At 30.1% G+C, this 19,698-nt stretch overlaps 1 pseudogene across 1 annotated transcript; it reads right to left on the bottom strand.

The window, feature by feature from the left end:
• Positions 1–14,606: 14,606 nt before the first annotated feature.
• Positions 14,607–15,967, bottom strand: LOC114178866 (flavanone 3-dioxygenase 2-like; annotated as a pseudogene). Its single transcript, XR_014993657.1, has 3 exons — positions 15,465–15,967; positions 15,043–15,370; positions 14,607–14,935 (listed from the first exon to the last, which is right to left on the bottom strand). The product of XR_014993657.1 is annotated as a flavanone 3-dioxygenase 2-like (transcript).
• Between the last annotated feature and the right edge of the window lie 3,731 nt (positions 15,968–19,698).

The following is a 19,698-nucleotide window of genomic DNA, read 5'->3' as shown; positions in this document are numbered from 1 at the left end:
AATGTATGGAGAAAATATGAGAAAATAACTGTTGATGAATAGAAAAAAAAAGAAAAATGAGATAAGTAAATAGTTTTATAAAAACTTATAAAAGTAATCGTTAATTTTTAAAAATTTAACAAATAATTATATTGTAAAGGGTAAAGTTGGAATTATAAGATGTGGACACAAAAGAGGCCTCTTTATATATAGTTATAGATGAAAAACTTAATTAAATGGTATTCAAATAATAATTGAGTGTAACGAAATCTAGTTTAGTTGGATATAATAATAATAATTAACCATATCTTTTTTAGGTAATATCTTATTAAATAATGTAAATGCAGTAACACGTGTAATTAGTTATATTATCTAATCAAATCTAATTTAAAAAAATAGATTAAGTAATTATCTTTCAGATCAAAATTATTTGTTTTCGTGATAATTAATGTTGGTAGGGGGAGCTACTTCAGCTATGAATGAAGAATGGTTTTCATGATGTCTACTGGATTAAAATAGAACATAGATTTGGTCTAGTTAAGTTATGCATTAGGCTAATAGTTTTTCTTTATCAGATGTAAATTAGGCATGCTTTATGCTGCAATGGACCATTACACTCTTACTTGTGCAAACATGCTTGGCTAGCTGTTTAACTAATGGATTAACTGTGAGTATTACACTAAGGCAGTGAAAATACACTCACGATAATCAATTAGGTAAATTGCTAATCCATTAATGACAGCAGAGAAAGCTGTATAAAAGCTGGTTTTAAAATCTGTTTTAAGTCTGGAGAAAATTGATAGATTACAACAGTTTCCTTCTGAGAGAGAGCCTTCTGAGAGTCACAGAGATATTGAGCATTCTGGAAGATCATTCAAGTGCAGATCCAAGAAGATTGATAGTTGATTCTACCATGATGGGTCTTGCTTGAATCAAGGAGCATATTGTCAAATCTGCACAACATAGGTGTATTCGTTTCTTGATTTTGTTTATTGTATTTCTGATTACAATTGCTTCAGTGTGTGAAGTGTAGGCCTAGGTGCAATTGTGTGGATGCATTGCTCCTAGGGGGAGTTCTTGATTGGCAAATCAAGTTCTTGGGTTTTAGGGTCTAGAATTATATAGGTGTGCTTGTAATTCTTTGATCCTATCCATGTTAGTGGAATCCTCCTAAGTGAGTTACTTAGGAGAAGACTGGATGTAGATTCATCCTGAGTCAAACCAGTATAAATTCTTGTGTTTTGTTTCTTTCTCTTCTCTCATAATCTTTCTTGATTGAATTAAAACAGTCCATTAATCCAGAACTGTGAAATTGATTAATTGAGCTTTAAAACTTAAAGATTTCTTCAAGATTCACCTTAAAACAGAAGAAAAGCTTGTTAATCAATTCAGATCCCCTCGTGGTTAAGATAATTAGACAGATCTGTTATTAACAATTGGCACCAGAACTGGTTAATCGCACGCTAATCGATTAGAAAGATCTTGTTATGTCTAATACATCTCAAACCTTTGCTAAAGGGGCATCCATTAACAGACCCCCTCTGTTTGCTGGGGAAAATTATCCTTTCTGGAAAATTCGAATGAAAATCTTTCTTGAATTAGTAGACAAAGGGGTATGGGATGCAGTGGTAAATGGACCTTTTAAACCAATTAAAATAGTGGATGGAGAGACTTTTCCTAAAGAATTCTCACAATGGACCCCTGATGAGAATAAGAGGGCACATTATGATGTTAGAGCCAAGAATATTATATCTTCTGCACTAACATTGGATGAATTTTACAAGGTCTCTGTGTGTGAATCAGCCAAAGAGATGTGGGATGTTTTGGAAGTCACCCATGAGGGCACGGATGAGGTTAAAAGAGCTAGGAAAAATACTCTTATTCAAGAGTATGAAATGTTCAGAATGAAGACTGGGGAAAGCATATGTGATGTACATAAGAAATTTACACATATAGTAAATCACCTCCTAGCTCTTGGCAAGACCTTTGACAAGGAAGAGCTCAACATCAAGACCTTGAAGAGTTTAAATAGGACATGGCAACCCAAAGTTACTGCTATTTCAGAATCGAAAGACCTCACTAGCATGAACATAGCCACACTCTTTGGGAAGTTGAGAGAACACGAACTAGAACTTGGAAGACTCAAGGCAGAAGAGGATGGAGAAAAAAGGCACACAATAGCTTTGAAGAGTGCTGTAAAATCTGCAACAAAACAGAAGAAAAAAGATTCTGCATATGACTCCAATGATGGAAACTCTAACAGTGAAGCCTTGAGCTTAATGGTGAAAAAGTTCTCAAAATTTTTAAAGTATAAGAATAAAACTAATAACGGTCATGTAGGAAACAAGAAGCAGTCCATATCTGGAACTCAAACCTGCTATGAGTGTGGCAAGACAAGACACATCAAGGCAGATTGCCATGTGCTGAAGATGAAGCAGAAACTGGAAGAGAAAAATGAGGCAGAGAAGCCCCTAAAGAAAAAGAAAGCCTACATTGCCTGGGAAGAAAATGATTCTAGCATTCCAGTGAATCTAATGACAGCACTGAAGAGGAAAATAATTTGTGTCTGATGGCTAAAGCAGAATCATCCAAAAGCAGTGTGAGTAGTTTCACATCTGAACATGAGGAAAATAATTACTATGAACTGCTTGATGCATTTAATGAACTACATAAGGAAGCTACAAAACTGCAAATAGCAAGCGTAAAGGAGAGATTAAATGGCTTGAGGGTAGGATAAAACAGTTAGAAGAGGAAAATGAGAATCTAATAACTTGCTTGGAGAAATTAGAAAAATCTGAAAAGCATCCTAGGTCCAGATGTGAGCACTGCTAAGGACAGCTAGAAAAGATAGAGTATTTGATGAAAACTCTCTCAAAATTTACCCTAGGAAGATCCAACCTAGATGCCAACTATTGGTCATGTTACAAGAGGTGATAATAACAAAGGTCAAATTTTAGGCATTGCCAAGGTGAAAAGTTCCTCTTCTATTGTGATCAAGTATAATTGTTGGTTGAAGTACCCTCATATTTTGAATTTACTGCATGTTTGTTCACTAAAAAGGAAGTAAAATGTGCATTTTTTTTTCATATTTCTGCATAAATTAATCCATTAGGTAATTCTCTAATGGATTATCGTTTTCCTGCTATGGCTAATTTGTTTCTGAACATTACATAATTCATTAGATTAGTCATCTGCTAGTACTATAATCCTTAACTTCCTGTATGCACTCTGATATTCCTGCTGTTGGATATGTTTATCCATCCCACTGGTCTTGGTTTTTATTTACTCTATACTTCCATAAATTTCTGCACTACTGATTTAAACTGATATTGCAATACTTAATTGCTGATTTGATTTATGGCTGTCTGCACTCTGATGTTAACCTGTGCTACTGATTTCACCTACTGTGTTGTTAGTATTGTCATACTTTGTATTGTTACTCTGTGATGTTCATGGTATGTGCTGGTTTGGTTGTGTTACACATCCCCTCATCTTTTAGCTAATGTCCAAAAAGGGGGAGATTGGTATATTGTTGGTAGGGGGAGTATGTTAATGGTATATGGTATGTGCTGTTGTTGTTGTTTGCTTTGTTGCTGTTGTTGTTTGCTTTATGTGTTGCAGGCAGGCCTATCACAGTCCAAAGTTTTGGACATCATCAAAAAGGGGGAGATTGTTGGTAGGGGGAGCTACTTCACCTATGAATGAAGAATGGTTTTGATGATGTCTACTGGATTAAAATAGAACATAGATTTGGTCTAGTTAGGTTATGCATTAGGCTAATAGTTTTTCTTTATCAGATGTAAATTAGGCCTGCTTTATGCTGCAATGGACCATTACACTCTTGCTTGTGCAAACATGAATAGCTAGCTATTTAACTAATGGATTAGCTGTGAGTATTACACTAAGGCAGTGAAAATATACTCACGATAATCAATTAGGTAAATTGCTAATCCATTAATGACAGCAAAGAAAGCTGTATAAAAGCTGGTTTTAAAATCTGTTTTAAGTCTAGAGAAAATTGATAGATTACAACAGTTTCCTTCTGAGAGAGAGCCTTCTGAGAGTAATAGAGATATTGAGCATTCTGGAAGATCATTCAAGTGCAGATCCAAGAAGATTGATAGTTGATTCTACCATGATGGGTCTTGCTTGAATCAAGGAGCATATTGTCAAATCTGCACAACATAGGTGTATTCGTTTCTTGATTTTGTTTATTGTATTTCTGATTACAATTGCTTCAGTGTGTGAAGTGTAGGCCTAGGTGCAATTGTGTGGATGCATTGCTCCTAGGGGGAGTTCTTGATTGGCAAATCAAGTTCTTGGGTTTTAGGGTCTAGAATTATATAGGTGTGCTTGTAATTCTTTGATCCTATCCATGTTAGTGGAATCCTCCTAAGTGAGTTACTTAGGAGAAGACTGGATGTAGATTCATCCTGAGTCGAACCAGTATAAATTCTTGTGTTTTGTTTCTTTCTCTTCTCTCATAATCTTTCTTGATTGAATTAAAACAGTCCATTAATCCAGAACTGTGAAATTGATTAATTGAGCTTTAAAACTTAAAGATTTCTTCAAGATTCACCTTAAAACAGAAGAAAAGCCTATTAATCAATTCAGATCCCTTTGTGGTTAAGATAATTAGATAGATCTGTTTTAACAATTAAGTCATATTAAAAATATTATTTCATCTATTTAAATCTAATTTAATAAGATATCGTGATAATTAGTTAAATTATCTTGTGAATTTAATTAAATTGTATTTAATTTATTCACATGTTTTGAAAAATTTATAAGTTTACACAAGACTAATATTTTTATTTGTTTTTAATAACATTGTAACTTTTTTAATTTTTATTAAAATTGTTTTAACTTTTTAAATATATATTCTCTAAATTTACTCTCTAATTAACTGTTTTCATCAATTTCTTCTGACAAAAATTTGTTCTCATTTATTTTGAGTGATGAAAACTTTTTCACGCATAAAAAATTATTTAGCTACTTTATATTTGAGTGTTGATAAAAAGAATACCATTTTTATAAATTTTATTTCGTGAAGGTGATTTGTTTTTTATTCTTTTTGTAAACCTCCGTTTTTATTTTCTCTTAAAGATTTGATTCCAAATCTATGATTCCAAATCTAATTTATCTTTAAGTAACTTAATTAGGTTTGAATTTTTTTTTAGTATAGTGTTGGTATGTCGGTGTTGTTGAATTTTAATATTATTGAATTTTATTTGAGGTTAGAATCTAGAATTAAGTTTGTGGTCTATTTTATTTGGTGTAGTGATGGGATGTCGAGCAAAGATTTATTTATGTTTGATATTTGTCCTGTTTGTTATCGAAACAAAAACCTTTTTTTTGTTGGAAATGATAAGATATAATTATTTGACTAATTGATTCATGGTAAAAATATATAATTGCAATTCTGATTGATGGAAAAGTTCAAGAACTTACTTAGATTTATTATAAAATATCTTTTTGAGTGTGATTGATATTTTCTCTTTAGTTCCATCCTTGAATAGTCTTATCGAGGACGTAAAAAATGTCGTTAGAATATTCTCTTCTAACAAGTCTCTTGATTTTGTTTAAAGATCGAAAAACTTTCATTTAATAACGACTTCTAAATGAGAAAAGATCATTGTGTTCTTTTAAAACTTTAATAAAAAATTATAATTCATTCTTTTAAAACTTTATTACAAATTATAATGCCCTTAATAAAATTAGAATTAATAAAATTAGAAGAAAAGAAACTAATTTAATATCTTTAAAATATTTTTTATATCTTTACTATATCTATATAATCTAATAGTTATCTTATTGAAAACCTTTTACATTAAACCAATATTAAATTAAAATAATCTAAAAAATAATAATTCTAATTATAATACATGTACATAATTTTATTATGTTGTTTAAATTGTATCTTGATTCTTTTTAATATTATTTTAGAAATAATAATACTAGTTATCTTAAATTGAGAATTTTAAAACAGTATTGTATTTTTAGATGACTTTGATAATTGTACATATATGGTTAAGTACGTGCCTACAACTTAAAGGTCGACATAAGATGAAAGGGGAGACACATATGTTATCGCTATAGTATGGATCCACCTAGTCAAAAGGACAAGTCACAGAGAAATTAAGGGTAAGTAAACATGTTAAGCTAAATCTTAAGATGACCTAATCCTGCATAATCTAGGCCCAACAATCTTGGCTTATCCAGGTAGTATAAATAGCACTATTCATGCGGTAAGAGTCTGATCACATTTATTGCAACAATAATATTTACTGTAGTAACTAACTTGAGTGTTAGAGTGTCCTTGTAGTCACCCTTGCCGCCCAGGACTTTACACTTTTATCGGAAGAGGATATCTCGACATAAGAAGTAAAGATGACTAGTGACTTATAGATAAAATTGAAGATTGGACTCAAGTGCCGACCTAAGACATCTCAACATCGATAAAAGATTTATCCTTTTACAAACATTTTGGTCCCTACAAGAACAAAAATGACTTTTATTTTTTCATATTGTTACAAATTTATTTTTATTTTATTGAATAATAATGTATTAAATTCACTAATTAAGAAACTAAAATGTAACTAATATATGTGTATTCTTATCACGTTTAAACCAAAGACGGAAGTATATATTGACAGATGGGCATTGTCCTCCCAAATTCTTTATATTTATATAATTTTATATATGATTTCAAATATTTTCTTTTTTAAATTTAATATATTTTTAATATATTTTATATATTTGATATTTGTAATATATATAAAGGAAAATTTCTTTCTTTTTTTTCTATATTTTGTTTTCCAAATTTATCTTTTAAATAAAACTTTTAAAATTTAAGTAATTATTTTATTAATCTTTTAAGTGACCATTTGTTTAATTTACCTATTTTTTCTCAATTTGAGTAATTTTTTAAACATAATCATAATAAATGAGAATTAATTACAGTAAAATTATAAAATTTATTTATATTTAAATTTATAATTATAAGAATGATAATAATAATAATTTTATTATTTTTTATTATCATAAAAAAATTAAATATAATGATTTTATTTTTTTATACAAAAATTATATTGGACTTAATTACTATTATGGTTGTTATTTTCGTTCAAAAATATCAAGTTGGTCTTTCAATTTTGTTTTGTTTCAATTTGGTCTAGATTTTTGAAAAATTGATACAATTTGATTTTTTTTTGTTAAATTTCTTGAAACATATAAAAAAATTTTCTTCAAAATTGAACCTGTGAATAAGAATGATTTGCTTTGTTCTTGTAATTAACATAGTTCTAATGTAAATTTTGATAAAAAATTCTTGATACATGATAAACCTTTGGTCGGACAAAAGTTTAATCAAAACTCAATGTCCTCATTTAAAGCATATTAATGTAGCAATGATGGATAACCGAGGATCAATCAAAGAGATAGACAAAGACAAATGAAAGATTTGTTGAAATTGATTTGTGAAAAGAGAGGAAATCTAATAACTTCTACTCAAATTAAAACTCAAACAAGTGTATAATGCTATGAAAATGCAAAAATGCAAATTGTTCGATGAAATGCCTAAATGAAATCTAATGCACCTAAGGTGTTTGATAAAGAGTTAACACTAAGCTATATGTGCCAATGCATGAATATGCAATGCAGCGTGCCTAAATTCCACCTAACTATGCATGACACTTCTAATACCTAATTAGAGCTTGACTCAACCTCTGAAAATAATTTACAACTTGAAAGTGCAAAAATCACATTTCTGCAAAATTCCCGAGAGCGTTTATCATGTGTGGATATAGGGCACTATCGAATCTTGAACCTCAGTGCATGGAATGCAAATGTAATAATGTGAAATGATCATAAATGGTCTCTATTGAAGAATCGAACAGGAATCATGCAAAAATGTAAATAAAAGTCAAAATCGCAATTTTAGAACCCTAATTAACTAAAATAGCGAACAGATGCATAAGCGAGCAATTGGATGCAACAAATGATGAAATGAGTGTGGAAATGGTTCAAAAACATCACATATAACATCATGAATCAATAATTTGCAACACAAAACCAACATAATCGAACATGAGCTGCAAATGGAACAATGAAACTTCGGTAGAGTTGCAATTCATGGCTTAAGGGGCATGATTTATGTCTGATTGGCCTTAAATAAAATGACATTTGATATAAAAGTAAGATGACAATGCACCTTTTGAAATTTAGAAAGACTTCATCCTAAATTTAGTGTTGAATTTGGCAAATATCACTCAATAAAACACTCTTAAACCATGGTAGCAATCCAGCATAAAAGAGAAAGGAAATTCAACACAATTAAAGGGTGAAAATGTAAAGACATAATGACTTGCTGCTACTGGCTAAACCAGGTTCATTCCCTTTGATTCATTGCTAGCTTGGACTTCATGACTTGCTACAACATGTGATTGAAGCCAATTGGCTCAAAGCAACTTTAGCTTTCTCTTTTCAAGTGTTCACATGTTAAGCTCTTCTCCACTCCTTGTCCATTTAATTACGGTCCACACCATTTAGCAGTCCTCCTTGGTTAGAATCAGCTCCAACATATCTCTTTCTGCATTTTAGGACTCAAGAAACGAATTAGAACCTACCAAACAATGCTATGCTACAATTATAAGCACCTAAGAGGACTAAACATGTGAAAATGAGTTTCTTTTAGAGTGTCATGCAACTAGGAACCACTTTTCAGCCATCTTAGAGTTAGAAAATGTGTATTTTGATGTGCTAAAACTTTTCCCACAAGTTCCAACCCATTTGGAATTGAATCTCAAAAAGTCAACTCAAAGTCAACGATTTGGTCAACAATTCCAAGAAAAGTCAATTATGCCATTTTGGGGTAACTTGGCTGATTTAGAATTTCTCCGCTGGCCTTCTTGAACTCTAAAATGATGTTTTTGGCCTTCCTTCTACATTCCACTCAAAAACCTCTAAAAAGGATGTTAGTCACACCAACTATTCCTAAACCTCTAAAGCTAGACCAACTCTACTTCTATGCTTTTACACTTAGACCATGACCAAACTAAAATGCTATTACCTAATTATGCGCCTATCCTATATGCTAGACTGAGCCAAAATAACAATGCTCCTAAAGATTGCACTAGAAATGCATAAAAACACTTAATTACACTACTTTTATAAAACTAGACTTGGAGTCCTTTTAGACAAAATCTATGCTAAAAAATCCTATTTAACCACTTAATCTTCCTAAAACAATGCAAAAAGACTAAGAAAAACTCATTAGACATGGGACTTAACAATCCACTTCAAAAAATTTAATGAGAATGACCAAATTGCATCAATTTTAAAAAAATCATGGCCAAATTAAGACTAAAAAAAACCAGAGGACCAACTTAACATTTTTAGATAATAATTGGGAAAAAAAAGTAATTTAACCAAAATTTTGGCACCCCCAAAATATTGGTCAAGGATTCGTCACTGTGTATGTGTGTCTATATGTCTGTGTGATTGTTGAATTGTTATGCATGTGATGTGTGAAGTGTTTCCAAGGAGGAAATGCTATGTTTGAGTGGTTTAGGAGGTGTATTGAATAAGGATTCTTTGATGAGATTTTCCAAACTACACTAAATATACAGGCTCATAAAAAAAAGTTTTTTTTTGATAAGAGCCGATAGAGGTTCTTATAACATGAATTTGGTAAGAAAGAAAATCATTTCAACATGTTATAAGAATTAAATGTGTTATAAGTATTAAGTGTGAGGAGGACTTAGTTCCTAATATATATGACCAAGTAGAATGAGGACATGATGCCATAACTGTAGTATGATATAGATTAAAAATCAATACACTAGTCTTTCAGAAGTAATAGATTCATTAGGTCATTAGATGATTCTATGTAATGATGTGTGTGAACTTGTTGATAATTTATTTTTGTTAGGGCTTCTATCTCTTTTATATATATGCTATAGCTTACTTTGATTTGTAGTTGTATTTTTCATGTCCTATGATCATGCATTATATGGGAGTAGAAGATAGTATATGTGGAGAGGTTGAGAATTTTTCTTTTTGTACGTGTATAATTCTTCATATCCCTCTAGACAATATAATTTATAAATTTATTTTAAATTTTTTATTGAGAATTATTGTAAACATATTTATACTGGTAAATAATTTATACAAATATAAAATACTTAGTAGACAATTAGTTATAATGCTGTTACAAAACTGAAATCAATTACTAATTGTGAACCTTTATTCAAAATTGTCAACTTGATGATATTGAGGTAAGTATACTTTCAATATAGGTGATATCTTAAACCTTCTATTTTATACTTCAAATACTCTAATTTTTATGTTTAATTCTATCATATTTTTAGGTAACAACTATTTATACTCTATTTATGTTATTTTAAAAAAAAAGTATAAATATAATAAAATAAAATAATGAAAACGTTAATTTTTCTTTATTTTAATATTGAGATTTATTTATAATATTTTCCAACTATAGTTACTATTTCTAAAATGGATAGATCCAAAAGCTTATGGATTAAGTCGAAATAAACCCACTTGACTTTGAATGTAAAAGGATTGGGCAACAAATAGTCTAATATCATTTAAGCCACAATGCTAGGACCAGTCTATTTTAGGGACTATCCATTCCAAACTATTTTAATAATTATCGATATAAGTAGGGTTACACTTTCCAATATATTATCTATTGGATATCCATTTAACTTTCAATTCTTAATTGAAGATTTATTTAGTCATACAATTAAGATTAATTCTAGAGTAATAAATAAATTATATTTAGACATCTTTAAACATAATTATACTAGTAAACATTTTCTACAAATATAAAATGCTTAGTACACGATTAGTTAGAATGTGACTCCAAACGATGGGTGTTATAAAACTGAAATAAATTATAAATCGTGAATCTTGTATTCAGAATTGTCAACTTTGATGGTATGAGGTAAGTATAGTTTTCAAAAGGAGGTATATGTAAAATTCTTAAAAAAAAAAATAATAATACATTTTTTTAAAATAACAAAAGCAGTCCAACTCTTAGTTTCATACACATAAATCTTTTTGTTGTGAAATAAATTTTCCTCCTTATCTCAATTTTCGTTCTCCAATTTTTCACTTTCACTTCATCTTCTTTGTGATCAAAGGTAGGAGTTTTGATCGTGACGGAGCTGTCTTCGAGTCAACCCGATCAATTGCGTTTTTGTTTCGCGTTGTGATCTTTTTTGGATTTTATTTATCTTTTTAGGGTTTTGGTTTAAGTTCTCTACTAATTCGTGTTTCATTCCTTCGGTCCAATCGCTCGTGCATTGTCTTTAGGTTGAAGAAGAGTTTTCGTGACTCGAAGGGTTTGGTGGGTTTCGTAAAGTTGTTTCGGGTTGTCTTTCAAGATAAGATAAGCTAATGATTGTCTCTTAGTATGTTTTTTCGATTTAGTTATGGTACTATATGTTTGTTCTTGTTTCAAATTTGGGAATTTTGTTTTTAGCAAATTTGGAGATTTTTGTTAATTGATAGTTTAATTCCATGTATTAATAAGAAAAGTTGAGTTTTCAAAATGTTATTTGTTACAAAATGGATGCATCTCTTCAAAGATATTGTGGTTGTCTATTTTATGAGAAACATATTGAATTTAGTGGGTTATAGTGACATGTTGAAAGTTGATGTGAGGTTAAGTTGTGGATTTTAGAGAAATATGGTTCTTGAGTTGAATGGAAATAAAATTGTATTATTTTTGCAGGTTACGTAAAATGTGGTATAAGGTTGGATTTTGGGGTTGTAACCATGTTTGAATTGAGAGTTTCATATTACTTAGCTAAGGTCTTCCTTTTACTCACATATGGATTTGGCAAATGTAGAATATAGGTAGTTTAGAATTAAATTGGAATGGGAGATCTTGATTGTTGCAATTGTTCAGTTTGGTATCATTTACAAACCACTTTAAAATGAGTTTGAGAAGAGAAAAGTGCAAGATACCAAATTATACTGTAAAACAAGTCAAAATCTCACAACCAAGAAACATATTGTGTGGCACTACCCAGTTTCCTGTACTACAACCTATTTGTAGAATGAAATTTTAACAGCTGATCCTAGACACATAATTCTTGACTTTGACTAGTCAGATCTTGAATTAGAAGTCTGTAGTGAGAGCAATTTTTATCGTAAGGTCCTCGTAGATTAGGTTATTGACAATCTTGACCTTTGTTGCTTATTCGGTGCATAACTTTCTCTATAGCTATTCAATTAGGTTGATTTTTTTTTTTGCATTTGGTTCTTGATTCAATCATCTTTAATTTGAATGTAAATATAAATTTTTTTGGAGCTTTACACTAACTGCAATTTCATTTCTAAAGTCCCAAACAATTTGTACAATGTGTTGTTAAATTGGATTGGATAGAAATGATAAGAATTAGTTATTTCCAAGAGAGACATATGTCGTACGGTTTCTAATATTTGTTTTCAAATGCCTGTGTGAGAATGTAGCTGATTCCATGGGGGAAATCCTATTTGACGTAATTAGCAGTGTGTGCATTGATGTAAGGAGATAGTGCTAGAGGTTTATCTTGATACTCTAATCCTCATTCAAGACTCATGTAGAGTAGAATGGGATATGTGTGAGAGAGGCAGAAGGTCTTGTTATTAAGAACGACCCAAGGGTTCTTATGATGATTAAAGGGACTAACCATTTTTGTGGTATGGTGAAACACATTGACAATGATTCTACAGGTAGTAGAGGTCATCACAAGTGCAAAAAACACCAGGAATCATACATCAATGTTTAGATCCAAATAATTGAGTCTAGAGTGTCATTATGTGTGATGGGTTACTTGATATTGCTTAGTTTGTTGTATTTGGCGCATTGTTTTGCAATTCTATAGTGTTGTATATATGTGTCTTTTGTTTTGTTTGCAATTAGTTTACCTTTTTATGTGTTTGTGTACTTGTGTTATTCTCTCCTTTTGCAATAGTCACCATTATTTAGTCTCAGCAGATGAGGATTTAGGTTTTGTCTCCCCTGACGATGATGATGATAATGCAACTGTTTATATTTTAGTTAGCATTTTAGTACTCGTTATCTTTTGAAAAATTTTGTAGTTACCATCCTTTTTAACTTATGTTTTTCGGCTAAATTTAAATTTATTTTAATTATAATTTTACCTTTATGGATGATTATAAATAATGTAATTTATATATTTTATGTATACTTTTTGAATAGTAATTATATAAGATCATATCAAGTAGTTCTAGATTATTCTTTTTGAGGTGTTATAATATCTTGAACCTTCTCTTTATACTTAAACACTCTAATTTTTAAGTTTAGTTATATCCTATTTTTAGGTAACAATTATTTATGCTCTATTTATGTTTTTTTTAAAAGGTATAAATATAATAAAATAAAATAATAAAACGTTAATTTTTCATAATCGTAATATCGTGACTTATTTATAATCTTTTAAAACTATAATTACAATTTCTAAAATTGATAGATTCAAAAGCTTATGGATTAAGTCGAACTATACATACTTGACTTTTTAATGTAAAAAGATTAGGCAACAAATAGTCTAATATAATTTATGTCACAATGCTAGGACCAACTTATTTTAGGGACTATCCTTTCCAAACCATTTTACTAATTACTGATATAAGTAGGGTTACACTTTCCAATGTAGTATCTATTGGGTATCCATTTAACTTTCCATTCTTATTTGAAGGTTTATTTAGTTATACAATTAAGATTAATGGTAGAATAATAAATTAATTATATTTAGACATCTTTAAACTTTGCATAAAAATAATTAGTTAATTAAAATTGTCAAGAAATTGGGACTAAAGTAATCAAGATTAATTTATGATAGAAGAAATTTTTTTATAATTAAGTGATGACACATACTTTAAATATAAATTGAATTTGATTATGAGAGGTGATTAATCTTACTTCTCGACTACAACTCATAACGTCACACTCTACTGGTCAAGTGCTCAATAATATGTAAATAACTTTTACTTGAATATATATTTTATTTAGAATTTCATTAAAAACTCGACTATTTTCTCTTAATTTAAATAAATACTTAAACTATTATTTTATGATGCCATTGTGTTAATTACTTTAACTTAAATTATTTTATTACTAATAGACTTGCTTCACACATTGGAACAAATAACTTGATTGATTTCTTAATTTCCACCTACATTCTCTCTTTCTTACTTCTTTCTCCGAAGCCAAACAAATCTAAAACAGAGTAAGAGATTAGAAATTATGACAGTAGAAAACAGCATTGTTCTTTTCAAAATGAGAGTCGGCAGTTGCTAAATGTAACTTCAGGGGTATGATTGTGTAATATACAATCTAGAATCTTTGACTTAAGGTATTCAAGCCACTACCTTTGACTCAGAGGTGAGAAACTTAATCACTTTGTATTAAAACAATTAAACTGTACTTCTTTCTCATTTTCAAAAGATAGGGTTAATTATTTATTTGGTTATCAAATTTTTATAATCTTTTTCTAATTCTTAAAAAGAATAAAACTTTAATATTTATAGATTTTATTATTGAATAATATAAGCTAAAAACTGTTAACAGAGGAAAAATATGCAGAGAAAAATCATGAAGAAAGTTGTTTAGAAATTAAAAATGAAACTAAAAGACAAGTTAACCTTTATTAATTACTTCATATTAACTTCAAGGTTGGCGTTGCAGCATAAAAGCTTCCTTGAGCCTCTTCTTTTTCCCCTGTTGTCGATAGAATTCTTGCATATATTCCTTGTACCTGTAGTTTCTGTAGATCGGAGGGTGCTCCTCATCTGTCATCTCCTCCATGGGGCCAATAAGTGTTTCATCATTCGGTGCGTAAAACATAGCCAGCGACAACCGTGGTAGCATCTTGTTAGTAACTGCTCTGTGAACTGGACTCTTGTACCTCCCATTACTCAGTAACTGATGTTTATCAGTGTCCAAACAATAACCATAACTGTAACAACATCGATTCATGACCTTATCTCTAATAGTGTTATCTTGAATCACGATCAAAGTATAGTACATACCTGGATCTGATCAGCTAAAATGATGACGAAGGCACCGGGGAGAGGGTCAACCGCCACCCAATTCTCATCATACTTAACTTGCAAGTCAGGGACTCCATTGAACTGGTGCAGTAGAGTGAGTCCAGTGATGTCGGCGTGCTCATTCAATCCCATGGTGAGGTCCGGTTGAGGACATGGTGGATAGTAATTTGCTTGTGAATAAAAGTTAGGGTTCTCACCTAACCTTCTCACCAAGGCATTCTCCTCTAGACCCAGTCCTTTCGACATCAAACTCAAAACCCTATTCATCACACTGCCTATCTCCCTTGCATATGCACTCAACACATCTCTGTATCCAATCCCACAAATTAAAAAAATTTAAATCATTGCTTTCACAACCAACAAAAAATTGAAAATCTCACGAGATTATTCGTGGTTGATACCAATACTCCGGTGGTTTTGTTGGCAAGTGATGGGTGAAATCCTCCGATGGATGCCAAGGGTGAGAGAAAGTTTCGCTCCACATCGTAACCTTCGTTTGCTCATCATCATCACTCTTCAAATAGTAGTTGAAGATTTTTATTCGTCGAGAGTGATCTTTCGTTTCGTAAATGGCTCTTTCTTCTGCAGGCAGCTGAAAGAATTTGCTTACAGCAACAGAAACGCCGTGGCATAAATCTGGTGGAACTCCATGGTTGATGACCTGAAACATTCCCACTCCTCTGCATGCCTCTGACACAGTTTTCACCAAACCATTTTCGCACTCATCATAGCCTTTCAGGTCAACGATGGGAACCACATTCACATCGGAAACCTCTGAAAGACATGGCCGTTGCTCCTCTGGGAGAATGAACTCCGGCGAAAGCCTCAAAACAGTGTTATTTGCTAAGCGATATGGTTTCTTCACTTCCATCTCTCTGAATTGCTTTTTCAGAATAAGTTTCATCCATTAAAAACCATGAATCAGATTACTATTCTGCTAATAATTTTTTTACTTTTTTCGATAAACATTGCGTAGCGTGCACACAATGAAATACATCCAAAATCAGCATCTTGCCTAGATAGACTTGATTACAAAACTGTTTAGTTTCCTTGTTGTATCGTCACTCACAATGTTAAGTTTTAGTTTAATGTGTATTTTATAATTAATTCTTTATTTGTTTAGGTTTAAGTGTGGATACAATATTTACAAGATAGAAAATAAATTTTTATTTTCATATATAATTTAAGATTTTATTTTAAATAATATCGTATAACATTAAGATGATACAACACGTGAAAGTTTTATTTTTACTCTCTTCATATGGTTACGCTTTAAATCACTTTTTTTAGAGAATGATATTACAATTTTTATGTTTTGACTTTTATTATTTATTTTTGAGGGTCATTAATTAATATATTATATTTTTTTCTTTAAAAAAATTAATAACTTACACTCAACCACCTTAGAAAGTAAAAAAGTGAGTAGAAAAATAGAAGTTAAATTATAAATTTCCTTCTTCTAATATGAAACGTATTTGATATAAACTATGCATTGTGTTGTTTATTAAATAAACCAAGTGCACAAGCTGAACCAATGACTTTGACTTGGCATAACAACATATCAAATTGCCACACTTTTTTATTCTAATTGCAGAGTGCCCCTTTTGTTTATTTAGACTAAACCCTTTACCGTTAAGAAATTGCGATGCATCTTAAAACCTTATTTTTTATTAAATTGTGTTGTCGACTTATTTGATTTTCGTTTAATCTCAACCCCTTTGATTAATGATGGATTATATGATATCGTCACTACTACAATTTCTTCCCTGAAACACTATCTAATCTCTAACTTTTAAAATACTCTGTATGGTTGCAAACAACAGAACCCCCCACTTTTTTTCTCAAAGAAAAATCCATCAAGGTTATTTCCCCCTGCACCGCTTTTTTTTTTTTTCTTTTTCTTCCTCCACCACCGTAAAATTCATAATCTCAAATTATCCTTCATTAAACTACAATGAAAAGGTAAAAGTTACAGCTTATCTCATTTTTTTAATTGTGCAATCCAAAATATATTTTCAAATCTAGAAATAGGTTTCAAAATATGTGTTTTGAAATACATTCAAATAATATATTTGAAAATGTATGTTCTAAATTTTCATATTTAAAAGATATAATATAACAATTCATAATACATTTTAAAAAAAGTATTCCAAATTTTATAAGAATACATTTAGAAAATACATACAGTTTCAATTGTGTAATTTGATAGATATTTTCAAATCTAAAAATGCATTTTAAATTGTATAATTTAAAATGCATTTAAAAATTAAAAAACTTCTGAAGTAGGTGTTCTGAAAAATATTTCCTCTTTACTCCTTGTTCTTCTTCTTCCGTACTTCTTCTACTTTCTCTCCCATTTTCTTTGACTTTGTCAAGTCAGAAATAAATATTGTAGATATATTTATCAAATGGTTGATGCATCAATAAGTATTTGAGTCATCGAGGGGAATGAGACTATAGCCCATAAATTAGTTGTAATAATGGACACTCATCTTCACATGAATGACAATCCCATGGAATGGAGTTCAATGGGTAACAATAAAGTTGTTGTTGACTAAAGTACACCAACTAATTTGATTAAATTTTATGTCTAATTCCTTTGACGATGTGTACTATAAATTGTGACAATAATTAGGTTGAGATATATTCATTATTAAGGTTTTTTTTAAAAAAAATACTTCTTAGTAAACCCAATGACAATTTATTGTAGGGGTGTGAGTCACAAACCACCTTTTGATAGTTTACCTAGTGAGTGTGATGGTGGGGCCGCCATTGTCAGACATGAGGAAGTCTCTAGGTGACACTCATGAAACAAGATACATGCACAAGGCCGTAATGTGCACCCACTGATTAGAACCTAAAATGAACACTGATATTGTACGTATTATTTACTAAAAATCAGTCACAGGGGATGTAGCTCAAGACAATTAAGTCTCTGCATCTTCTCGGGTGGAAGTTTATAAACACTAGGTGTAAGGCTCAAATCCAGAAGGTTCCTTATGTTGAACTACAATATTTTGTTTTAAAAGATAATATATTTTCTTTTATTTTATTTTTTAAATTATGTGGGGATTGATGGAAATATTTTAATATAATTTAAAAAATAAATAATTAAAATAAAAATTCTACTGTTACTAAAGTTTTCATGAACTTTTAATCTTAGTTAATGTTATTTATGACTAACAGCTATATTTTTATTACAATTTACTCTTATGTCTCCCTTTTCTACCTATAAATAACACTTAGGTGCATGAAAACAGATACAACAATATACAAAAAATACTAGAGTTTTCTCAGGAGTGTTATTCTTCATCTTTTTTTCTCTATACTATCTCTTAAAACAGTAGTGTTATAAGGTTCGGAGATCCTCTGCTGCACTCAATCGAGGTTGTTGTATTTTGGGAGAGAAACACATATGATTTTTTTTTTGTCATGTGCAGTAGGACGTTTTCTCTCCAAAGATAGCGTTATGCGTGTCCCTCAACCCAGACTATTTCTACTCTTTATCTCATTTATTTAATATTTATTATTTATTATTGTTATAAGACTTATAGGATCTCTAATTAATATTATTTGATTCATTTATATGTCAATATTATTATTGCTCTAATAATAATAATAATTATTATTATTATTATTATTTTATTATTAATAGTATTGTTTGTTTAATATTTTTCTAACACTATACACAAAAGAAGAAAGTGAGGGTAAAAATGTCATTTCATCATTGTTATGTAGTGCAAAGAAGCATTAGGAAGTTGGTTTTTTAATCGAAAATACATGAAGGGTCTCCATGGTGAGAAGAAGACGTCCAGTTCAGTGAGAGTATTATCATTTGTGGTTTGGTGCACTACAAAGAAAAAATTTGCAACAATAAAGGTTTCTATGAGTGCAGTTGAAGTCCAACCAAAGCTATAACAGATTTTGGCTTTTTTTTTGTATTTTAGGGTCCCTTTGACCAAAAAATTGTAAAATGGGGTCCGTTGATTTTTTTTTTTTAAATTGGGTCAAGTCGTTAACTGGGAAGACGACTTCCGGGATGAAATTGTCCTCTACAAGGCTTGTTTCATTTTTTTTTTAAATTAAGGTCGTTGCGTCAGATAACGACTTCTATTTAATAAAAAGTGAAGTCGTCCTGTAACATGACGACCTCACTTTTCATTTTTTTTTACTTTTCAGTTTTTCAGTTTTAATTATTTATTATTTTTTTCCTTATTTTATTTTTTAAATATTTTATATATTTTTTAATTTAACTGTTTTGCTTATTTTATTATTTTCCAGTTTTGATAAATTTTTTTATAATTTTTCAGTTTTCATTATTTGTTTTTTTTAAACGGATGAGTTTTCAATATATTTTGAATTTTTAATTTTTTTTTCAAATTTTGTTAGATAAAAAAATTATATTGATTGTATTTGTAATTAATTTTATTCCTACAATAAATTAACTTCATAAAATAGATTAGATAATATAAACTTACATAATAAAAATAAACTAAAATTGGATAAAACAATAAATTACTGACGATAAAGACAATTTCCTCTATGATGTCCTTCATTCTTACAATATGAACATTTACTTCGTCTGTTGGGATTTGGTTGATCCATTTCATTATGGATTCTATTAGTTGGTGGTCT

This window comes from Vigna unguiculata, chromosome 3 (assembly GCF_037176805.1).
Source record: "Vigna unguiculata cultivar grain cowpea cultivar isolate G323 ecotype 2 chromosome 3, ASM3717680v1, whole genome shotgun sequence".
NCBI classification, from domain to species: Eukaryota; Viridiplantae; Streptophyta; class Magnoliopsida; order Fabales; family Fabaceae; genus Vigna; species Vigna unguiculata.
The sequence above is the reverse complement of the archived record's forward strand: the minus strand, read 5'-3'. Positions and strand labels throughout refer to the sequence as shown.